Genomic DNA, 11,570 nt, shown 5'->3' on the forward strand with positions numbered 1-11,570 from the left:
AATAGAATTTATATGGAAAAAGTGCGTAATATCGAAAAAGGAAACAAACTGACAAAAACCAACTGGATTTTTAAGTAACTTCAAACTTGCACTTTATCATACCAAAACTTAAGAAACTATAATTCTGCATACATAAAAATTTTCTGCAATTTGTACAATATTTAAAACCGCGAAATTTTTATGAAAAGTTTGCGAAAGTTTTCTAGTTTTGTTTAGAGTTCGATAATTGGGTTTCCATGGTTTTTGCTAGAAAATTATTGTACTCGGCGTGGCTTTAATGAAACCTAATTTTTTGATTCAAATTCGAAAATTCGAAATTTAATATACCTGTTTAAAAACTGCTGTTTTTAAATTACTTATAATTTTGAGGGCTTTAGTTTTGGAAAACTCAGTCCATCTGGACAACCTCATCACTTTGAAAATTGATGGAAAAGAGTACCAAATAGCCAATTAAGCCCTCGTGGCAACTTTTCGGTTACCTGTATTAAAAAAAAAATGAGTATGCCACTCGCTTCAGTGGCTTATTCTATATAAGGTGGGATATTTATATATAGTTTTTTTTTTCTTGTGCTAGTTGAATAAAGACTAAACCCTACGATTGGTAAGAATACATTCTTAGGTGTTTCAGAAACATTCCTTTTGTTGCAATTTCTGAAGTACCTCATTCAGTTTTTGCAATTTTAATTATGCTTGATTTTCAGCGCTTCATATTCTGCTGCGGGAGCAAGGCATCTAGTACCATACATAAGTACTAAAATAAAAAAGTAACACTAAAAGGAGTGAATTTTCATCTCATAATGTGCTTCTCTCTTTTTTATGATAAGACAATTTCGCATTGTTTTCCAAGTAATGATTGATAGCAAAACTGCCAAAACCCTATTTGTAATTGGTGGTCTTATGTTGACAAGAAAAAAAAATCAAATAAAGCTATTATTAGTCGTAAAACTCTCAGCAACAAACTACCTGCCGATATTATTGTACCCGACCTCCTTTATTTAAATAGCAGCACAAGCACTAGTCAAAGTGTAGGTACTCTCTCCGAACGGACACCTCCCAGAAGTGGACACATTTTTCAGTACATACCACAAATCCTTAAGAATTTGTTTTTTTTTTATTTTTTTCTTTTCAGTGGACAACCCTCCCATAACAAATTAACTCACCCATAACATATTATTAACTTTTTTACACTTTTCTCATAAGCGGACAAATATTTCAGTACCTTAGGTGTCGGCTTAGAATATAGAATCTCTCTTGCCAACAAGTGCTACTTTGGACTAAGTAGCCGATTGAGTAGTAAAGTCCTTCCTCGACGAACAAAACTAGCACTCTACAAGGCTCTCATCATGTCTGTCCTAACGTATGGCGCAGAAGCGTTGACGATGATAACATCTGATGAAGCGCCGCTTGGAGAGTTTGAGAGAAAGATTCTGCGGAAGATATTTTGAGCTTTGCACGTTGGCAACGGCGAATATCGCAGGCGATGGAACGATGAGCTGTATGAGCTTTACGACGACATAGACATAGCTCAGCGAATAAAGATCCAGCGGCTTCGTTGGCTGGGTCATGTCGTCCGAATGGATACAAACGCTCCGGCTTTGAAAGTATTCGTTGCGGTACTAGCTGGTGGTAGTAGAGGAAGAGGAAGGTTTTCTCTGCGTTGGAAAGATCAGGTGGAGAAGGACTTGACTTCACTTGGTGTGTCCAATTGGCGCCGGTTAGCATGAGAGAGGAACGATTGGTGCGCTTTGTTAAACTCTGCCAAAATCGCGTAAGCGGTTATCGCGCCAATTAAGAAGAAGAAGAACTCAGAAGAAGTTATTGCTTTGAGGTCGGTAGCAAACAGCAACGGGAGAGTTTTATATATATATTTTTTTTTTTTTTTTCAGAAAAAAAAAATTATTGACTCGCGGTGGGAAGAAATCTCCTAATGATACAAGTAGTACGACATAGTAGGACACAGTAATACGCTTATGTTCTAAATAATAAATTTAATAGTGGCAGGACTCATCAAATATTATGTAAGTCAAAGCTTAAAACTTTGTAGGAAAATTATAAGAATTCGACACATATTTATCAATATGTAAAGCCCTTTAATCAGAACTTCTATCAAACCAATTATAGTGCGCAGTATTAAAGTCCATTCATTTTTAGTACAATAAATAGTTATTTTGAAGTGACTCAAAATTCTGGCAATTTTTTTATAATTTTTTCCCCATACGGTGTTGCGATTTGTCTTCATATAACGAATTCACTTTTCTTTGTTTGCTCTCAAGCGACCTGGAAATATTCACTAAGTAAACCAGATATAAAAACTAAGGCCTCTAAGGTTAGGAAAATTTTGGACTTCCTTTTATGGAATAAACAGAATATTCTTTTCTTATATCAAATAATGAGTAAAGTGTAAAGATATAACCAACCAGGGAGACAAAAATGTGGGTTGCGCAGTTTTTCACCATTTCAAAAATTAAACATTTCAAAATGCTTATTTCAGCATTTATGCAGCAGGGAATAATTATGAACCACAGAAGGTGTACCAAAAAATTAATATTAAATCATCTTCTTAAGTTAAACAGACAGATTTTTGCTCTTACAACTTTTACTTCAATCAATCAATTAATAATCAAGCCTTTGTAATAAAATAAATAAAATAGCCACTGTGTGGTTTCCACATTCATTACCCACTTTTGCACATACAATTCATGTTCAGCGTCCACATAAACGTACGAACGAAACTCTTCATTTATGTAAAGCCATGCGAGATTTCGAAATGAATACTCACTTTCAATTAATTAAACTATTTGTATTAAATCAATAGCGATCCAATAAAGCATTCCGCATGCTTGCACACCATTAAATATATGCATAATTGTAAACAGGCTATATTCAGCGAATGCTTTTTAAAATGTTATGTGATTTAATTTTAATTGCTTTCGGGGGGCTCTGACAAAGTACGTGTATATATTCCTTCTTCTTCTTTAGCTGCCAATACGATTTCAAATGCAGGTGATCACACAATTTTACAGATAAACTACAATAAAAAGTATATGAAAAATTAAAGCACTTCAAAAATAATGAATAAAATTTAAAAATATAACATTACATTATATTTTTAAGAATTTTATCATAAATTTTTTGATCTCTTGCAGTTGTTAATACAGTTTCTATGTTGTGTATTCCACTCCAATGCTTTACGGTTCTAAACCAAGAGAACTGTTTTCTGCCAATTCCTCGTTTTCCTTGTAGTGCTAGAATGAATTTTGATGCAATGAATACGAGTTTTCTAGTAGCCACATATAATAATTTATTTTCAAAGTACAAGTTTGAAGTAACTACAAAATATCACTGATTTTTTTGTAATTTTTGTTTTTGCTAACTGTACGCTATGCTTCTTATTTCCTATCAAAAATTCGAGCATGTTAAAAGTTCTGATGAAATCATGTACAAAATTGGAAACTTTGCATTACATTATATTTGTTATAGTTTTCTTTGAAAAAAGTAGTCGTGTGTTTATAAGAAGAAATCGGAGGGAGTACTTCTGTTGTCAGCTGTCTGTACGTCTATTTATCAGCGCTGGTCATCGAGGTGGCATCCAAACCTCATAAAACTCTACATATATTTACTTGTAAGAGGGAGTTAGAGGAATTTTAACATAGTATTAAAAAATTATTATTTTACATGGTATTAAAAGCTATTTTTACATTGAGAATGTTTTCTGCTTGGCAGAACTGGCTTTGAGGTTTTTTAAAAAATCGTAAATATCTATCATAAAATTTACATATTATAAAAATTATGTTTTAAAAAATTAGTTTACTGGTGGTGTTGTCTCTGGAAATACAGGGTCCGGCACTTGAAGTGTAACCAACTTCTGTCTGTTAGTTGGCTAAATGACAGTCCAGTGTATTGTTTACAAGCGCGCAGAAGCATTTTGCCTAGAGTAAACGCGAAACAAAGGAAATCAGTAATGGATTTCAAACGTAATACTGTGATAGCATTATATTTGGCTGGAAAATCACAACCAGCGATTGTGCGTGAGCTCGAGCCCCTTAAAGTAAATAAAGTTTCTTGTTTACCGCACCATTATGCGTGACAATGATACTGGTAGCATCGTGAAACGTCATGAAGGTGGTCATCAAAAGACTGCAACGTCACGTGAAATGATTCAGAAAGCTAGGAAGGGACTTGAGCGAAATCCCCGACGAAGTGCCAATCAAATGGCGAAAGAACTGAAAATATCTGACCTTAGCATCTGCCGCATATTGAAAAATGATTCCAAATTCAAGAATAACAAGATCCAAAAGTCGCTTGGCCAAAAGCGGTGAATATCCGAACATTGTGTTTTCTGACGAGAAAATTTTTCAAATTGAGCAATTGAGTAAAATCCCAAAGCGATAGGGTTTATTTAACCGACCTTTCATACGAGAATTTGAGTCATCGATTGGCCACCAGGAACCAATGTTCCATAATTCATAACGTCCACACATTGGCTCTTAAATTCACCAGACTAGAATCCGACGGATTATTCTCTCTAGGCCATTTTGGAGGGCAATGTCCGAACTAAAAGATTCAAAATACCCATAGGTCATATTCGGGCAGCTTCCGATTCCTTTCTGGATTGTCTCAAGATCACAGTCAAGGCAAAGGCTGGTCATATCGAGCAAGAGAAAATTGATACTTAATATTGTATTTACATTTACACATTTTACACATTTTTTACTTTGAATTGAATAAAAGTAATTGTCCAAATTAAATGTACGGCCTTTTCAATTGGTTATACTTCTTGTGCCGGATCCTGTATAATGCTTGCATGCCGTAGTAAGTAGAATGTGGACCACTTTGGTGATGGAATTACAGGCGCACTGCAAATATGCATATACACAATTTTACATTATGTAAATATAACAACACTATCTACTGTATTGTATCGGATGTTTTTTAGGTGCTGTATCAATATCGATAACTATGGTTTGACAGCTGAGAATGTCTGAAAACTTTTTATTATTATTTATTAAAATATAATTAAAATTAATGTTGATATTTCTGTTCAGTAAGGTTTGGAAAGACATTGTTTATCGCCAGAACAACGCTTCCAAATTCTGAAAATTTATTTTGACAATAGATGAACAATAAATCTGTGAATTTCATAGAGCACTGGCGACATTATCGGCTCTTAATTCTTTCGAAACAAAGAAGAAAAAGCGAATGCTATGAGGCCATGCTGACTGGATTTTTATTTCCAAAAATTAATCAGCTTAACATCGACGACATTTGGTTCCAACAAGACGGCGCATTTTACTCTACAGCGCGCTTAACAATCGATTTATAGCAATACTCAAGCCACCATTGAAACCATACGGCCAGATTTATTGAAAAAGTAGTTAAAAATTTAATTGATCGAATGGACCATATAGCTGGTAGCCGGGGCGGTCATATGCCACCAGATATCATATTCAAACAATAAATGTCATACAATTATTTAAATGATTAAAATAAGAAAAATTTCATTGCAACAATATTTTTGTTCTCTATTATCTTGTAAAGTTCATAAGCTCTTAAAAAGGCACCAGATATGTGCGCAAATAAGTAATTCAACATGTAAGAGTAGAAAGACCAAAGGTCAGATTGTGTGAAGGATAAACAAATGAATTCATATTTAAGAATATTCACTCGGCCAAATACGGCAAATACGTACACTTGCACAAACTTTATAAATCAGAATTGTATACACTATATTATATATGTATAGGTACATATGTATGTTAAGCTGCGTATTGTGTCCATTATAAGCAATAGCCTTCGACCCTCAGCCGACAAAAACAAAACGAGTGCAATTCTGTCATCTGAAAGCTTATGATGAAATTCATTGAATTTCAGGTGCACCTAACAATGATTGCTTGTGCTTTGTATTTTTGTGGTCACCCGCAAAAACCGCTTAAGTAAATATTTCAAAGAATTGGGTTGCGTACTATATTCAAATATATAAAACTTCCTTCTGCCCATAAACCTCTTGATGTGTCAATGTGCAAAAAAAAAAAAGTTCTTTTAAAAAGTTCTAGATAAATATACTTTTTGTTAGTGTATTTGCTTCTGTAAAATATACATACATAATATATATGCATTCAAAGTGTTTTTTTTTTTCTCGAACACATGATTTTCGACTTAGGCGATTATTGGGCATGACATCAGGTATAACATGCGTGCAAATGGCAAATTCTATTTCCACAAGTAAATAAGATCAGAGTATATAAACCAGAATTGTTCTAAATTTGTAATATTCAGTGTTCTGATAAATAATGAGTCAGCAGCTAAGAATTTTACTCAACTTGTGGTTAATGCAATAATACTAAGTTCTAATGAAATAAGTAATTGATTACAATATAAATTGATTATAAATATCTTTAGCGTCTATTTGCCATTAAATATGTAACTAATTAGTAAAATGATGATAAATTTATAATTAAATACGAAAACTATGATGAAAGTTGACATTCTGATCTAATTCATTTTCAAATTAAGTACAATATTAATTTAAAGTAGATTTGTTTGTTATTTGTGAAAGTCGACAACAATAATATTTGATAAAAATAGTGTGTGTTAAATGAAAATTATTTGTTTCTCTAACAAATTTTAGAATTTATTGATCGATTTCACTTATTCTTTTTTTATTTTAAATATTTTTGCTTATATATTATATTATATAATATATTATATTTATACATATATAATTGGGGCGTACACCCTTTTTTTGGCCCAGCTCCTCCTCCTATTTGCGGTGTGCTTTTTGATGTTGTTCCACAATTGGAGGGACCTATAGTTTTAAGTCGACTCCGAACGGCAGATATTTTTATGAGGAGCTTTTTCATGGCAGAAATACACTCAGAGGTTTGCCATTGCCTGCCGAGGGGCGACCGCTATTAGAAAAATGTTTTTCTTAATTTTGGTGTTTCACCGAGATTCGAACCTATGTACGTTCTCTCCGTGAATTCCAAATGGTAGTTACGCACCAACCCATTCGGCTACGGCGGCCGCCTTGTGCTTACAAGTACGAAATATTTATCATTATGGAGACTGAGGGGATCGAGAATCGAGTGAGTGCTACCTAAGCTTCTAGGTTATATTTATACTGGAGCTTAAGGGGTCCTGGTGGTCTAGAGGAATTTTTTTTTGTAATAAAAAAAAATAAAAACGATATTTAAGTTTTTTAGCCTTTTTATTTAACTTCTTTTACAACGAACTTCTTTAACTTCTTTTAATTAAACATTTTTTTATTTTCTTTTATTTTTTAATAATTTTGAAAATGATGCTGAAGTTGACCCTCCCGAAAATTTGGACCTGGACGGCGTTTACCATTTTGGTCCTTCTGTTTATCTGAAACACAATAACCAAAAAAATTATAAATCAGTATGATTGCAGCTACGTCCCGTACTAGAATGAAAAAAAGAAACAAATTTGACAAAATGGCGCGGTTTTGAATTTGACACTCTAAAAATCGGGTTCTTTCAGTTTTTTAATAAAAAAAATACGAAATAATTGAAATAATAATATGATTCTAGTACGGGCGATAGCCATTGATGTTGTGAACAACATATTAAAATATCAGACGATTCGGTTGAAAAGTGTGTTTTTTTTATAACACCAGACCGAAAAAATAGTTAATCTGAGGTATTTGTTAGCATTTATTTGTGTGGCGCTGCTAAATACCTTTTACTAAACTTATTGAGTCTTGTGGCTCGGTGAGCCGTGAAGTCGCTCATATGGAAAAAGATTTGAAAAAAAGTGAGTCTCTTCGCGAGATTCATAGAGCACTGGCGGCATCATCGGCCTTTATTTCTTTGGAAATGAGGAAGGAGCTGTCGTTACGGTGAATGGCGAGCGCTATCGAGTCATGCTGCTGAATTTGTGTTTCCAAAAATTAATCAACTAAGCATCGACGACATTCGGTTACAACAACACGGTGTAACTTGTCAACAGCGCGCTTAACAATCGATTTTTTTGCATTATTTAAGCCACCACAATTTATTAGTAAATGTAGTCAAAATTTTTTTTTTGATAACTTTGCTGATCACAAATGAGCGCTGATCAGGAATTTATTTTCTTGGAAATTCTGATGAAAAAGTAAATCAGAGTACAGTAAAATGAGGGACTATTGGGCAACTGCAACCGAAAGCCGACATACAACATTTCCAAAAAATGAAATTTGACGAAAAATACTACAGAGCAGCAAAATAATTATTGTGGATGAGTGTACAATGTCATACAAATGCGCTTTGGGAAATAATCAGACACCGCATTGGCGTCACGATGATACTGCTGACCAGCGATTTTCCCAGAACACTGCCAGTCATTGCAATTTAAATAGCATCTGATGAAATAAGCGCAGAAGCTTGGACGATGACAACAATGGCGCAGAAGCTTGGACGATGACAACAATGGCGCAGAAGCTTGGACGATGACAACATCCGATGAAGCGACGCTTGGAGTGTTCGAGAGAAAGATTCTGCGTAAGATTTTTGGACCTTTGCACGTTGGCAATGGCGAATATCGTAGACGATGGAACGATGAGCTGTATGAGCTTTACGACGACATAGACATAGCGCAGCGAATAAAGATCCAGCGGCTTCGTTGGCTGGGTCATGTCGTCCGAATGGATACAAACGCTCCGGCTTTGAAAGTATTCGATGCGGTACCAGCTGGTGGTAGCAGAGGAAGAGGAAGGCCTCCTCTGCGTTGGAAAGATCAGGTGGAGAAGGACTTGGCTTCACTTGGTGTGTCCAATTGGCGCCGGTTAGCACGAGAGAGAAACGACTGGCGCGCTTTGTTAATCTCGGCCAAAATCGCGTAAGCGGTTATCGCGCCAATTAAGAAGAAGAAGATGAAATAAGTCATTGAATTCGTGGAGATATATTAAAATTCTTGGATAAATACAAATATGCAAGTTTTATTACAAAATGGCCAATCGACGAAAATATATATTATAAAATATAGACAATTAGACTATTTCAAAATTCAGCTGGACGATTTCAATAGCTTCATTTGGCTTCCGCCTGATTTATGTGAGTTCACGACGTCAAAAGAAGAAGCAATAAAAATTTAATTGTCGAATTCTGGTGTGCATCACAAAAAGCTTCGAGCCATTTTCAACGAAGAGTCAGGACGTAGGTGACCTAATTTCTGGCAAATTGCATTCGCTTAAATTAATCGATTGTGTTATTGATACAGGTGAAGTCACCAGAACTGCCACCACACATTTTACCGCTCAAGGTAGGCTCGGTGCTTGTTACGTTACATGACTTGAACCAGTCAAAGCCGTGCAACAATGTAATTATAGATAGAGTTAATTAAAAGATAGATAGAGATTATAAAAAAATATAATAATAATAGGAAAGAATGAAGGTGAACATGCGTTGATTCTGAAAATATGTACCACTGATTCGAACCCATTTGGAGTTGTAAAGTAAGCGTGTCCACTTTTTGGTTGGCCTAGCATTTGTAATGGCGATAAATCGCAAATCGAATCGCAAGAAAAAATTTAAAGAAATTTGGTGCACATGATTTTGTGGACCTTTGTCTAAGCCAGGTAGGGGTTGCAAATGTAGAAATATACACATACACACAATATATATATTTATACCTTTAAAGTGCGCCACCCAGCGGAATATCCCACACTTTAATTTCGTAATATATATTTTAACATGTGAACAGTCAAGTGTCACAATTACTTTGACCTCGTAACCCCTTTTGCCTGGAAGCTATGGAATTTTCTTGTTTCCTTAGACTTCCGCCTCTTAACCTCATTAGTCTCACCGGCTCAGTGGCATTTAATTGCGAAAGTAAATCCATTTGTTCCCTCACTCAGCCATTTATTCTTGCTGTTCACCTCTTCTTGCCTCTTTTTTATTTTGGTTGTTTAATTAGGCTTCGCAATCAGCGTACGGTAAGGTAAAATGTATCCTTCCGTGACACGCCCTACTACCACCGACAACAAAGCAAATGTATGTATGGGTGACCGTATATTGCCGCATCTCTGTGTGCACACGTATTGTACACATCTATGCTTATATATGTATAGTATATATGTACAACTTACTTTTATTGAATGGACATGCGAATAATAATGTACATTATTTCCGTTGTGAGTGAATTTCATTTCCTTAAATGTTCAACATTTGCCAGCTTGCCACATAGTCTGTGGAATAACGGACATTAACTGTAACTCCCATGACTCTAATACAAGCGTCCACCTGTGCACTTCCATTACCTTCAATATTCAAGTATTTCTCTACAAAGTAGTATATATTGCCTCAATCCCTATCCATTATGTCCAGACCTGCGTTGCCAGTATTAAACTCGGATTGCGTTTGTTGTGAAATCATTCAAATTTTTTTGTTTTTTGCTCAATGCCACCTGATCTACAACTATCTTACGATTACTGATTTGGCTCTGTGCTTAGGTTTCGTCGTCGGGTTCATTCTATGTAGCGAACGAATGCTTGGTTTAATACAGGCGATAAGTACTTTCTATTATACTCTATGACATCAGCATATGTTTGTATGCGTAAGTCTTTGCTTATACAAATAAATACATACAATAGAGTTGCCTGCATTTAAATTTGGACAAAAGCTATAGAGGCTTAGGCACCTGGCGAATATGAAAAGTACCACAAATAATGGGTTGTAACCAGCTTACCAACTACCCGAGAAGGCATTCTATATCCGAGCGATGACTACTTATTGTTGTGGCTGTCAGGAAACCTTCTTGCTGACGATAAAGTTCAGCAGCAACCAATATCCAAACTTGTTACCTTCTCAGGCGATGTCAAAAAGTGAGAGTCAATACGCCTCAATCTTATACTCTCAAAAGTAGAGCAATTGTGGATTAAGTGCCACCGCAGGGATGCCGCGTGGACAACTTCCGATAAGGGCATCCACCACTAACGAAGGTTGTATTATAGCTGTGCCAGCTAAAGGAGGATGGTTCCATGTGTAGAAGTCCACGCAAGTGGGGAAAGTTACTGATCGCCATTCACTTGGGAGTGGCCAGGACGATTCTTCTACATATGGTTCAAGCAGCTCACAACGGCCGGGATTAGCCCACGTATCCTCTGGGTAGCTTCCGAACACCCGTTCGGGAGTGAGCTAACGTGAGAAGGCGAAACATTCCAGGATAGCTGGTTGTGCGCTGGGTTTGGGACCCGCCACTTAAAAATCCCCCCCAATGAAAAGAACTGCAAAGCCTCGGATGAGAACTGCCTTTACTGATGACGACCCCTGCAAACGAAATAAGGAATATGATTTGAGGGCATGCACCAGGAATGTCCGGTCCCTTAATGGGGAAGGTGCCTCTGCCCGGCTGGTTGATGTCCTCGTGAGAGTAAAGGCTGACATCACTGCCATCCAAGAGATGCGATGGACGGGGCAAGGTAAGAAAAACATAGGACCTTGCGACGTCTACTACAGCTGCCATGTAAAGGAGCGCAAATTCGGTGTCGGATTTGTTGTGGGAGAGAGACTTCGTCGCCAAGTACTGTCGTTCACTCCGGTGGACGAGCGTCTCGCAACAATCCGCATCAAATC

This window comes from Anastrepha ludens, chromosome 4 (genome assembly GCF_028408465.1).
Source record: "Anastrepha ludens isolate Willacy chromosome 4, idAnaLude1.1, whole genome shotgun sequence".
Lineage (NCBI taxonomy): Eukaryota > Metazoa > Arthropoda > Insecta > Diptera > Tephritidae > Anastrepha > Anastrepha ludens.